We start from the raw sequence: 14,951 nt of genomic DNA on the forward strand, positions 1-14,951 counted from the left end.
TTACAACTTGCACCTATGAGAAAGATGAACAAAGTCTTCAAAACCTTGAGGGCGAACCATCTCTTCTTCAAAAACACCATAAAAAAAGGCATTGGAAATGTCCAATTATTTTATTTGCCAATTTTAATGAAGAGCAAGACTAAGAAACACTCTAATGGTGGGATGCTTAGCCATTGGGTTGAATGTTTCATGATATGCCTTCCTTTTGCAAATAACCCTTAGCAACAAGACAAGCCTTATGATGAGTACTTGAACCATCAGAATTCTTCTTAAGACGAAACACCCACTTACAACCAATGGCTTGCTTATCAGATAGAAGAGGAACTAAAATCCAAGTCTTTTGCTTTTGTAAAGCTTGATATTCCTCATTCATGGCTGCAGACCAAGCTGGAGTTTTAATATCCTCATAGAAGGAATTGGATTCCACCAGAGCAAGATCAAGAGAAGAAGAAGAAGAATGAAAAGGAGTATGAGCAGCCATAAGAGACTGCATTTAAATCTAGTGATCATAGGATGATTATTGCAGTTAAAGCATAGGGAAAATAAAAAGAATTGAGATCAATAACTAGAGATTCAAAGGGAATTCCAAAACTTGAGAAGAATTGACTAGTAAAATATATGGTAATGGAACTAGAGATGAAATAGGAGATAGAATAGTAGAAAGGACTATAGTAAAAGCTACAACAGTAGGCCTAGAGGAGTGGAAACGATTGGAACAGGTGAAACAAGTGAATTAGGTGGAGAAGCTATGGGATTAGGACAAGAAGATTGACATATGAGGGCTTAAATGAAAAAAGAAGGATTTGACCAAAAGAATGAATGAAGCTAAGGAAGAGTAGGAGTAGGCAAGGGCAAAATAGAAGGTTGAGGAACTAAGGGAAACAAAGTTTCATAAAAAACAACATAGTGCGACAAATAGAGTTTACTTGTCAGAGGATCAAGACATTTGTGGCCTTTAACAGATGGATGATAGCCAATGAAAACACAAGGTAAGGAACTAGGTTAAAGCTTATGAGAATTATAGGGCTTAATCCAAGGAAAACAACTATAACGAAAACTTTTAAGAAAATGAAAATCAGGGGATAGGTGAAACAATATTTCAAAGAGAGTTTTATTTTGCAACTTGGAACTAGGCAATCTAATTATCAAAAATACAAAGTTAACTAATGCATCAAACTAGTAAGAGAAAACAAGAGCTAATTGGTGGAGAAGAGCAATGGTAGTAGTGATAAGATGGCTATGCTTTCTTTCAGCAAACTCCATTTTAAGAAGGTGTATGAGAACATGAAAACTGATGCCAAATGCCATGCTTCTTAAGATACAACTCAAACTAATTTATTGTGAACTCACTACTACCATCAGTACAAAAAATCTTAAGCCTTGTTTCCAGTTGATTTTCAACAAACACTACAAATTCTTGAAACTGAGAGAAAACTTCACTCTTACAAATGCAAATGAACTTTAGTCATCCATAAAGAGAACATAGTATTTAAAGCCAAAACTAAATGAAGAAAATGGTCCCCAAACATCACTACAAATGAGGGACAACGATTTATTTATTGTAGAATTAGACAAATTGAAAGGTAGTCTGTGGCTTTTGGCCATAGCACAATGAGTGCACAGATGCATATTACTAGTAGTAGAAGTAGGTAAATGAAAATTCTTCAGGAAAAATTAAAACTTCTGTATTAAGGGATGACCTAGCATGTGGTGCCATGTGTTAGTAGAAATGAGAGCAGCAAGTTATGCAGTTAGAGAAGTCAGAAAAGATGGCTGAGTTGGTTTATTAGAACATAGGGCTGAAGGTAATTGGTAGAGACGTTGAGTATGAACACCTTTATAAAGAGGTGTCTCGATACTCTTGTCCTAAATAACAAAACACTTATCATCAAATGTGATAGTACAATTATTATCAAAGGCTAGTTAATGAACAGAAAGTAGATTGGAAGAAATAGAGGGCATATGAAGAATGTTGTTAAGCTTGAAAGCAAAAGGAGTAAGAAGAATACCTTGGCATGTGTGTTGAATAGGAATTGAACTACCATTACCAACAATTGACACTTCCTTTTCTTTTAGAGGACTTAACTCACCAATGGACTTAATTGGTTAAAGAATGGAAGGGTAATTAAAATGAATAACTAAAAGTTGAAACTAAAATTGTGCAATGATAAGAATTTGGTTGTGTTTTAGTGTGTTCAATCGAATGTTAATTGAACACAAGGAAAATTGGCGCATTTCATACTCAAAGTGATGAAATGTGCCAAGTTTCCTAAGTCTCCATTGCCCTTGATCATGCATGATAGGGTGATGGTTTTTGGTCTTGTTTGTGCATTTATTAAACTTGTACATCTTAGTACCTTAGCCATCATGCAATGAAGTTGCTTGAATTGATGGTTTGAGGACCAAGTGTATCACTCTTTTGAGATGTTTTGATGATAAGGAGGGATACAAAGTACAACAACCTGTGAGAATACCATTTCTTTGCCCTGTTTGCTCTCTGTTGCAGCAAGGAATGGTGCACCATCAGTGGTCGGCCGAGCACTATTTCTAGTTGCAGGCCATCAATGTTGGACGGCAACCTCCTATTGGTGGCCGGTTGGCCACCACTTCGGGCCTACCGGCCACTAGTGAATTTTGAGTAGCATGTTTGTAAAGCAGAGCAGAGTTGATCTAGGAAAGGAAAAACCAATCCAAGGATTGTGCAACAAAGGCTTTCGAGAGCAAACAGTGGACATTCTTCGGGTGGAAACCGAGCACGCATGGGCCTCCCTCGCTTCCCGGGACTAGTTAATTAGTTTAATTAGCAATTAGTCATTTATTTGTTGTACTTAATTAGTTATAACTAATTAGTAAAGTGTTGTAGTTAGTATCCATGTTGTAATTAATTAGTTGTAGCTAATTAGTTTGTTTTATGCTTATTTAATTAGTTTAGATTGTTTAATTAAATTAGTTTATGTTGTAAATATTTAATTAGCTTAGCCTAGTTAAATTATTTAATTGTTGTACTTAAATAATTAGCTTAGGGTAGTTAATTATTCAAGTTTTGTAATAATTAGTTATGTGATAACCCTGTTCCATGTTATGCTAATTGGTCCTTATTATGAATGTGATTATGTGTTGATATGATTTTGTGTGCCATTTATGTGAAAATATGTGGTTTTGAATTTCTATCTGTTCACCGTAGGAATATCTGTTTGATTATCTGCTTTAGAATTTAAATTAAGGCCCTATTGGCCGTAGAAACTGAAATTGATTACGCCATTGTGATTAGTGTAATTTTTAGAGCTTACGGTAAAATTTAATTGAAAATTGATTCGGATCAAAATAATTAGATTCAGAACGATTAATTAAGTGCCATTAGTTAGCTATAATCAAATTTGATTTAGTGGGACTATAAAAGGACCTTTATACACTCAATTCCTCTCTTTTATTTCATTTTGGCTGATTTTGGCTCTCTAGAAAGTGAGAGAACCGAATTAGAGAGAGAGAGTGTAGGAGATTGAAGGTTTGATCAAGAAGCTTGAGAATTTGAAGACCAACTCAAGAATTAAGTATAAGTTTGGAGGATTAAAGCTCCTAGGTGAGTAATCAACCCTTAATTCATGAGTTTGAATTGTGATTTTGTGAATTGAAGATTAAATGGTGAGTTAGATCATGAGTTGAGTTGATTAAGTTGAAATTGAAGTTGCTATGTTCATGCATGCATAGAATTGCTATGAATTGCCATAAATTTGCATAATCTAGCATGTAGCATGCCAAATATGCAAGATTGGGAATTTGGATCATACATGCAAGCATGGTTTTGTTGAATTTCATGAGAATGGACACCATTTGCATCATTTGAAATAGAAATGAAGCCAAAATTGGCATGCATGCTTGAATATGGAAGATATGAAGCTCATGTGAGGATTGAATGCATGAACCTTGATTATACTAAAGAAATGTTGATTAATTTTGAAGATTGGACCATGATTTTGAATAATTGGCCTCATGTTGTTTACATCCATATGCCATATGATGTATTTGCATGTTTTTGGTGCCTTAATTTGGGCTTTAAAGCCTTTGAATATCGAATTTGAGCTCAAGAACAAGTTCTGGAAAACCCAGAATTCTTGAAGTCCGTTCGAGCGGGGGAACCGCCGCTCGAGCATAAAACACGAGCTCCCAGAATATTTTGCAAACATGATGTCTGCTCGAGCGGGGAAGTTCACGCTCGAGAGGGGAGCCATGTAGTGAGGCTTTCAGCTCGAGCGCCCGACTTCACGCTCGAGCGTAAAAATGATGTAACCAGTACTTTTGCAGACCTAATGGGTTCGCTCGAGCAGGGAAGTCCACGTTCAAGAGGGGGACCCTTGTTTCTGAAATTTTGAAAATGCGTTATGTGCTTCGTTTTCTGTTCTCCTTCACTTCTAAGTACTCTTGGGCATGAATTGAGCATTATGAATGAATTAAAAGAATAAGAAAGAAACCTAAGAGGGATGTATGAATTTAGAACGGATTGAATTGTTTGTGACCCATTGTGTTATGTAATGTGTAGGGTCGAGCTCCAGGACAAATCATCCAGCCGATCACTGTGAGTAATATCTTAATAAAGATATCTGAAATATGCTATTTGTCCAATTGCTCATCTTCCCATAAGTCTGTTAAATTGAATTGTGGACAAATGTTTGCTATGACATGAATGAAAGCATGAATAGGCCAAAGGCCAGTTGACATAAATGAAAGTATGAATGGGCCGAAGGCCAGTTTGACATCAATGAAAGTATGAATGGGCCGAAGGCCAGTTTGATATGAATGAAAGTATGAATGGGCCAAAGACCAGTTTGACATGAATGGAAGTATGAATAGGGCCAAAGACCAATTTAACATGAATGAAAGTACAAATGGGCTAAAGGCCAGTTTGACATGAATGGATTGGGCCTGAGGCCGTCTGATGTGTTTGAAACTGCAGTCACCTGCCCTATGTATACCTATATATATATTAGATAGAATATGAATTAGGCCCAAGGCCGTTTGTCGTATCTTGTTCTAGTATATCTTCTTTATTCGATATTATTAACTGGGCTTTCGCTCATGCTCATTCATGTGTCCGTAGGTGAGCCAAGGGAGGTCCAAACCCAGCCTCAGTGAAGTTTTGAGAAATAGCCAAGGTTTTGAAGAGTCAGCCATACGTCTCACGCACGAGACTTGTTCTCGCCCTTTTGCTAATTTATTATATTTTGTCATGTTGGCGTGAACCTCGAATTACAGTTGTATATAGTTTTGATTGGCTAACTTAGACTAGAATAGGAATGGCAATGGGGCGGGGCGGGGCCGGGGATCACCCTCCTCGTCCCTGATCCCCGATGGCAGAACTCCCCCCCGTCCCCGTCCCCATCCCTGACGGGGAACCCACCACCACCCCCACCCCCGCCCCCTACGGGGATCGGGTTTCCCCGACCCCGAAAATCCCCGGCCAAAACAACAACATCAACATCGCAGTGAGCTCAAAAAGCAACATTAAGAAGATCATAAAAAATCTGTTCTTCTTCATCAGAAAAAAAATCTTCTTCAGATTTGTATATATATATATAACATAAAAATTAATATACAAAAAAATTAACAAAAAAATTAAATCTTCTTCACACAAAAAAAATCTGTCATATATATATATATAACAATCATAAAAAAAAATTAATCATAGATATATATATATACACAACAATCAGATCTGTTCTTCATCAGATATATATACAGATCTGTTATTCTTCTTCAGATTTTCAGATCTTCAGATCTTCAGAGAGAGGCCGAGAGAAGGGAGAGGGAGGAGTGACGCCATGAGCATCGCAGTAGAGAGAGGGAGAGAGGCCGAGAGAAGAGAGGGAGGAGTGACGCCGTGAGGGAGAGAGGAGGAGCGGCCGACGCCGACGCCGGCGCCATCGCCGACGCCGGCGCCATCGCCGCGAGCATCGCAGCAGAGAGAGGGAGAGCATCGCAGATTCGCAGCAGAGAGAGGGAGATCATCGCCCCTAGAGAAGAGAGTGTGAGTGGGAGAGAGGAGTGAAATGAAATGAAATAACCTAAACACATATACTATATATATTCGGGGATATATACGGGGTGTACTCGTGCCGGGGCCGGGGCGGGGCCGGGGTTGGAAAATCTATCCCCGTCCCCGGCCCGAAAATGATCGGGGGTTTATTTTTTAATACTATCCCCGGCCCGTGGGGAGTTTTTTTGGGGGAAAAACCGTTCCATTCGGGGTCGGGGGGTCGGGTCCCCGTCGACGGTCGGTTTCAAATTGCCATCCCTAGACTAGAATGATCCTGTATGTACAGAACCTCGTGTTATTACATATTTTGATGTGAGTTATTAACACGCATATGTATGGATTGTTATGATGTGCCATGTAAGCACAGCTCTATGGACAAAGTTTTAAATTTTGCTTCCGTTTGGCCCCTTTACTCTGATGAGTTATGTCTGGTTTGGTTTGAGGCCATAGGTAATCTCAGGATTACTTGCCGGTTATGTCCTTAACCCATGGGGACGGGTTCGGGTCGTGACAGAGTGGTATCAGAGCACGAGTTAATAACTCACACACTTGTCCAAATAAGCATTAAGCGTCTTGAAAAGATCTAGGATGCATTCATGTGGTAAGTATGAATTTGGAAGGATCGAGAATATGCTTAAATGTTTTGATATGAACAATTATGTGCTATAAGTTTGTTATTTGCTTGCATTGCAAATTATTTGAATGTGTATGCTCGTTAGTATATGCATACCTGTGAATCTTTTGTATAAAGTATAATGCAAGTTTAATCAGATGGTGAGAACAAGAGGTGATGAGATAGAGGAGTCTTCCACTGCCAGAATGGATAGAATGGAAAGATTGATTCAGGAAATGGCAGAAACATTGAGGCAACAATAAGAGTGGCAACAACAGTGGTAGCAACCACATCCTCCACCTCCACTTCCGGCACCACCTATGCCAAACCTACAGAATAATGATTGAATAATAGCTCTCACCAAAGAGTTTAAGAAAATGAAACCACCACTGTTCCACGAGGGATTAGATCCGTTGAAAGCCGAAGCATGGGTCCTCGGCATCGAAAAGCTATTTGAAGTGTTCCCTTGTTCGGAGACACAAAAAGTACTTCTAGCCACCTTTATGCTAGAAGATGAGGCAAGAAGATAGTGGATGTTAATGCGTGAGAATCACAAAGATGTTGACTGGACCAAATTTCTGGAAATTTTCTACGATAAGTACTTCCCGCAATGTGTCCGGGACATAAAAGTATCAAAGTTCATGGAACTAAAGCAAGACAGTATGACGGTGGCTGAGTATGAAGCCAAATTCACCGAATTGGCTAGGTTTGCACCACATGTGATTGATACTGATTATAAGAAGGCAAGGCATTTTGAAGGTGGGCTTCAAAGCGACATTTTAGAAAGGGTGAATGTCTTGAAGCTGAAAACCTATATTGGGGTGCTAGACCGGGCCATAATATCAGAAGCTAACATAGCCAGACAGACCAAGTCAACAACTGACTGGAAAGCCAACAAAAGGCAAGGCTTCTTTTCAAAGAAGAAATTTTTGAAAAAGCAAAACACGGGCTCCTCAAGTACTTCGAATTCTTCTCGAGATACATTCCCTATGTGCAATATCTGTAGTAAAAGGCATCGTGGGGTTTGTTACCGTGTGTCGGGAGCCTGTTTTAAATGTGGTAAACAAGGGCATATGGCCAGAGATTGTAATCAAAACAGTGGAAAGCTAGCTGCTAGCTCGACTGCATCAATCCTGAAGCTGAGAAATACTATGAGATCTACTACCACCGGAGATACCGTGAGACAAGGGAGAGTTTTTGCGCTTGTTCCGGGCGATACACGGAATGCCAACGCAATTGTCTTAGGTACTATTTCTATATGTAATCAGGATGCTTTTGTTTAATTGACTCCGGATCAATACACTCTTTTGTGACATGTGCATTTGCATCTAGACTAAGTAGACCTCTAGAATTATTGCCATATCTGCTATGTGTATCCGCTCCATTCGGGGAATGTATGTTGTGTGAATCTGTATATTGTTTTTGTGACATGAGTGTTGGGAAAATGTGGATTTGTTGCCCTTGAACTTTAGGCACTTTGATATAATTCTGGGCATGGATTGGTTAACTAAATACTGTGCCACCATTGATTGTGTGACAAAACGGGTTGTGTTTCGACCAGCAGAACAGGAAGAAATTGTGTTTGTGGGTAACGGGGTAGTGCCTCCACCTTATTTAATATCTGCAATGAAGGCATGTAAACTAATCAGGAAAGGGTGCCAGGGTTATTTGTGTTATGTGTTGTCTGAACAATCTGTAAATGTTGAATTGAATAATATCCTTATTGTTAGAGAATTTCCAGATGTGTTTCCAAATGAATTACTAGGGGAATTGGTAGACAGGGAGATAGAGTTTACAATTGAGATTATGCCAGACACCCAGCCTATTTCTAAAACTCCCTATAGAATGGCTACTGCTGAAATGAAAGAACTGAAAGAACAGTTGCAAGACCTGCTTGACAAAGGGTTTATCCGGCCTAGTACTTCACCATGGGGTGCACCGGTGTTAGTTGTGAAAAAGAAAGATGGAACCTTACGCTTGTGTATCGATGATCGAGAATTGAACAAGGTAACAATAAAGAATAAATATCCCTTACCCCGTATTGATGACCTGTTTGACCAGTTACAGGGCTCGCAAGTATTTTCTAAAATTGATTTGAGATCCGGGTATCATCAGCTGAAAGTAAAGGCAGAAGATGTTGAGAAAACCGCATTCAGAACGAGGTATGGTCATTTTGAATTTCTTGTTATGCCATTTGGAGTGACTAATGCTCCGGCAGCGTTTATGGACTTAATTAACTGAATTTTTAAAACCTACCTTGACAAATTTGTTATGGTTTTTATTGATGACATTTTGATATACTCCAAGAATAGATTTAAACATGAACATCATTTGAGAACTGTCCTGCAAATACTTAGGGAAAAGAAATTATTTGCTAAACTAAAGAAATGTGAATTATGGTTGGATGAAGTTGTTTTCTTAGGGCATGTTATCAACAAAGAGGGGATTTCCGTGGACCCACAAAAAATAGAGGCAATTGTGAATTGGCCTACACCGACAAATGTAACAGAGGTTCACAGTTTCATGGGCTTAGCCGGGTACTACATGAGGTTTGTGAAAAACTTTTCAAGGATAGCTGTACCTCTTACCCAATTGACACACAATGGGCAATCATTTGAATGGAATAGCGAAAGAGAACCTGCCTTTCATGAACTGAAAACTAGACTGACCACTGCACCAGTATTGACATTGCCCACAGGTACGGAAAATTTTATAATTTTCAGTGATGCGTCATATAAAGGTTTGGGTTGTGTATTAATGCAGAACGGAAAGGTTATTGCTTACGCCTCCCAACAGTTGAGACCACACGAGAAGAACTACCCAACACATGACTTAGAATTGGCTGCGGTTGTGTTTGCTCTAAAAATCTGGCGGCATTATTTGTATGGGGCAAAGTGTGAAGTCTACATGGACCACAAAAGTCTGAAATACTTCTTTACGCAGAAGGAGTTGAACATGCAATAGAGGAGATGGCTTGAACTGATAAAAGACTATGATCTTGAGATTCAGCATCACCTCGGGAAAGCTAATACAATTGCTGATGCCTTGAGCAGAAAATCAACGGGGAGTATGGCTTGTTTGCTTATTGAACAAAAAGAAATCTTGCAAGACTTTGAAAAGTCTGAAATCCGAAAGCAAAATTCAGCCTTGAAGGCGAAGTGTTGAGATTCCGGAACCGAATGTGTATCCCAGATATTCCGAGACTAAAGAAAAGAGTTTTAGATGAAGCCCATAAATCAGTGTTTGCTATGCATCCGAGCAATAACAAAATGTATCGGGATTTGAAACAAAGTTATTGGTGGCCTAAAATGAAGAAAGAAATTGCAGAGTATGTGTCCAAATGTCTTCAATGTCAGTAAGTTAAAGCTGAACATCAGTTACTCGACTAGTCCTGAAGATTTATCCATTTTATTTGTTACGGTTTTGGAAAAAGGTTTTAGCAATGTATTTGTTGTTGTTTAGCGATGTATTCGCATTTCATTTAGTAATGTATTTGCTAGTTGGTATTGAGATACCTAGATCGATTTTTGGAGAGAGATTTTATATCAAATGGATGATTTGAACTCGGAAAACATTTTGATTAAACTTAAGGTTTTGGTAATTAGAAAGAAAGGATTTTGTTGAGAAATCAAATGGATTTGAAAATGCATTTGGGCATATTGTATATATGTATTGCATCATGATCAGTTATGCTGGTGGAGCATGTTTAGTTTTTGAAATATTCTCTAATAGGCTTTATGCTCACCCTATGTGGCTGAAAATGTTTTCCAGGTGTACATGTATGGATATGTATTGAGACGTAAAGCTGTCTTCAGAACTGTGTAGGGTGGTTTTATTATTTGTAGGCCACGGGTCATTTATGTTATTTATTGGTTGTGTGCCATTCTTGTAAGGGTTACACCTTTATGTATGATGTAAGCCTCAAGGCGTTCAATTTAATTTATAACATCTGTGTATGTTTTTAGTTGCGGAACATCTATTCAACTTAGATGTTGTATCTAGGAATGTATAAAATCGGATAAACACATGTATTGCGTGACTATATTATATTCATTTGCATGAGAGTTATTATCTATTGTTTATCGTTGGGTGGTTTATTCACGTGAGCTGGACCATGTAAATCCGGGGCGTGACACTTGGTATCAGATCTAATCGGGTTTGAAAACCTTGGGCTCACGAGAAGTGGTTAGCCATAATGGATTTATCATGCGCGGTGAGGACATTTGTATATTGTGTGCTATATGATAACATGCTTATGTGTTGCATTTTATGTAGGCATGGGGTTAAGACTCATGGATATTATTCAGTGTCTAGTTGACTAACTTGGAGGTCTTATTGAAAATGCGCTTGATCAACCTTGTTTCTAACGAGAATTCTAAGGAAGCGCTGGAACGAATAACTATCTTTGTAGGCTTAGCTCGATTATGTGTTATGTGTTATGTAGTAGCTAATGTGTGAGTTGATTAGAGTCTAAACGCGATTGTTTGAGTATTTGCTTACATAATGGTACTGTGTTAGTATTTCGGTGAATGGTACTTGTGTTATGTATCCTAGGTTACATGTTTTCTCTTTAATAGAGACATGTTGGGCGGTGGTAGCAAACGTTGAGTGGGCGCCTATGCGTATGCCATATAAGTGATATGTTGTGTGTCTAATGCTAAAGTGTATGAGATATTATTGAGAATACCATTTGATGTGTGCTAAATTTGTTATGTTTGTTTTTATTAGGATGTCTAGGCGATGATGTGATGACTTTCCTCTTTCCACACGAGAAGAGTTGATAAAGCAATTTGTGGAGTTATGCCAAGGTACTACACCTTTGGCACAATTTGAGGCATGGTTTACCAATCTGTCTAGGTTCGCTCCGGAGTTGGTGGAAATCGAGGAGCTCCGATGTGCGAAGTTTGAGAGTAAGTTATATGATGATATTCAAGGAAGGATTACTGGGCCTTAGCACAGGAATTATAGTACACTTGTAGAAGCGACGACTTATGTAGATGCCGTAGTCCTAGTCATGAGATAGAGTGTGAAGGGGGCCACTTCGGTAACTCCTATGGCTGAGGGTCGTGGTAGACCTAGTAAGAACCAAAGGAGAGAGGAAGGTTGTTGCCTCAACTAATAATTGTACTAACGGGGTCATTTAGACAACCGGGACTTGGGGTGATTGAGTGCTTACAAAGGGAGCAATTATTGGAATCCTTACCAGTTCAAACTTTGAACCAGTCACATATTCAGGGATCGCATGTTTGTTATGAATGTAATCAACCGAGTGTAGACACCCCATTTTGACCGTCCTTAAGACTTGGGCACCTTACGCTGAACACTCGATAATAAAATGTTATGTTGTACAATTGTTCGATTTCTTCAGCAAAAGGCTTTGATTTTTGAGCTTCAAAACCTAAACCTTGCACCCTTTTTGGATCAAAACCTAATTTTTTCTAGCCTAGCCACTCAGTGACCCACTAGCCAACAAGTGGCCGGCAAACCATTCTTGTTTGGCCGGCCGTCCCTTTTCATGGTCGGCTGGCCATGTTTGCCGACAAATAGATATTTTTGACTGCCAGCTATCCCTATATGTATGTCTTGCACCAGCTGTCTCATTAAAGAGATTTTCGATATGAGGACCTATTTTTCTATAAATACATGACCTCCCCTCATGGGTTGGGGTTAGAAAAATTCTCCAAGTGCCTATAGCTTTCTCAACACACTACCTCTCTCTCTCTCTCTCTTGCAATATACATACACTATACATACACTTCCTAAGCCTAAACTTGAGGCCTTTTGCTGAGATTCTTGAACGCACATTTCAGCTCTTAAGAGTGTTCAACTCGTGGTTTGTGAACTAAAGAGCATTCTCTCTTTGAAAGAGGTAAACTTTGAGCTTTTATACCATCTTTTCTATATCTTTTCTTTGTTTGGTCATACTATTTTTCAGAGTTTTTTTAAGTTCAAAAATGTGATTTTAAGTCACAAAAAAGAGGAGGGGTTAGCCACCCTTCCTTAGGCTTGTTGATTATTTGAAACCCCTTGGCTTTAGCCCATTCTTGCTCACTTTTTCCACCTCAAAAACTCAATTTTCAGCACTGTTTTTGTGTTGTTTAAGTGTTGTTTTGTGTGTTAAATTATGCTTTAAATACCATAAATGTGTTGTTGTAAGTCCTCATGGATATAACTTTCAATCCATTTGAGTTTATAGTCTTTTCTTGTATGTTTTTATAGCTTTCATACATGTTTTTATCATTATAATCATCTCTGCAACCTCCATCCATTCTTTGTTTATTTTGATAAAGAGTTGAATCAAACAAAAGATTGATGTTCAAGGTATAAGAAAGAGACCTCCTATGCTTAATAGTTTAATCTCTTCGAAGGTTCATTACCAAGGCATTACATCTCTCTTATGCTAAGCACAATCTCTTGTTTGATAATTCTCTTTATCACTTTTGGACTTAGTGGACGTAATTATCACTCTTGGACAAAAAAGAAAAAAAAAAGATAAGAAATGGAAAGGTAATGTAAAAATAAGCTAATAAAATTGGAGTAAAAAGGTAATAAAATTAAGTTGGGTTCAATCAGACGTTATATTGAACCCATTGCGTCGTGGACCATTGCATACTTTTTAGTGATGTTCAATGATTCATGAAGCAATGTCTACCCCTTTCCTTGAGGTAACTCCATAATAGGGAGGATATGTCGTTGGTTTTTCATTTCCTTTTAGTGAGCTTTTGTCTTATCGGTTCTACGATCATCATGCAACAAACTTGTGACAATTGATGATTTGTAAACCGAACCTACCCTTTCTTTGATCATCTTCATGATAGGGAAGGGCATAGATGATAAACATATCCTGAAAACACTCTGTTTTTGCTTTGTTTTAGCTCTGTTGCAGCAGGGTAATCCCCAGAAAATAGTGGCCAACCGACCACCATTCTGTACGGCCGACCACTTTTAAGGTCGACCGGCCACCTATTTTGTACAGGCAGTGGCATTTTTGTGGCAGAATAGAGCAGAACCTGAGGCCAAAACAAAATAAATTTCTGACTGCAAACAGAGCAAATTATGGCTGCAAACAGAGAGATTTCTAAGAGGATGTTCTCGGTTGTGTACGTACGGCTCCTCACTTCCCGTTCAATTAAATTAGCACTTTAATATTAGTATGTTGTAATTAATTAGTTGGATTCATTCGAATTTGTAATAACTAGTTAATTTAGTTAATTTATTTGGTATTGTAATAATTAGTTAATTAGGACATTCATTCAGACTCTCTTGTGTGACGATAGATTTGTAACACTTGTAATATGTGTATGTCTTCCAACTCCTATTTTTTTTCCCTTTTATTTATATGCTTATCGTCGTAGCATCATATTTTTTTCATATCATTACCATGTGTTGTATCTATTTTTGCATGCATTGGGTTTAGTTTATCATTCAAACATTGTTGTCACGTCTTACTTACTTGAATACATGCATTACCACATACGTTGAGTTGATCCATATAACATATTAAACTGAATCTAGTAGTTTCATTTTGTATGTGTTGCATTAGTCATTTGTATATTAGAGCATACATTTTTCTAATTATTTTCTTTCTTTTGGCTTGCCTCGATTGAGTACTAGGTGAGCATTTCTTGTTTTAGCATAATACATGTGTGTTCGTATTGCCATATCAAGCATACTATCACGAGGCTAAGTGCTTATTTGGAATAACTCTTTGAATGTCGGTAGATGAAGGTTATTTTACTTGCATTGGAGATGATTTTGATCAAATGTATGTACAAGCTCATTATTTTCCTTTTGAGTTGTGTACACTCAAAAACCCTTTCCAAAAAAAAATCGCATAAATCAAGTCATTTTCAAAGCAAGCGAAATAGTCTATACTTGTGTGCCTCACATAGTAAGTTAGCATTAAATAATCAGAACAAGAGCATATAATGTTGATAAGAATCATATCATGATTAATAGAGGCCGATCTTTGATCGGGTGAGAGGGGTGCTCAATTCATGACCTTTCCCTCTCATGCCTAAGGTCCCAAGTCAAGACATTTTTGTATAACGGACAAGTGGCCTTTGGCAAGAGTTACGGGTTTCCTAAATTTTTTCAAAAATATTTAGATGGCGACTCTGAAATCTAGTAATGTAGTCCATTTTTGGCATCTTTGATGATAAATGGATTTTCTAAAAATTGTTGAATTTGGACTCTCATTTGTGTATTGTGTTTCACATTGCATTTGTCAAACTAGATTCAGAACCATGAGAGTCCGAACTGTAGAGCTATTGTATCCAAGGAAACTAAACCCCTTCGAGGAGCACG

This window comes from Camellia sinensis, chromosome 10, assembly GCF_055761805.1.
Source record: "Camellia sinensis isolate YWXY chromosome 10, ASM5576180v1, whole genome shotgun sequence".
Taxonomy (NCBI): Eukaryota; Viridiplantae; Streptophyta; class Magnoliopsida; order Ericales; family Theaceae; genus Camellia; species Camellia sinensis.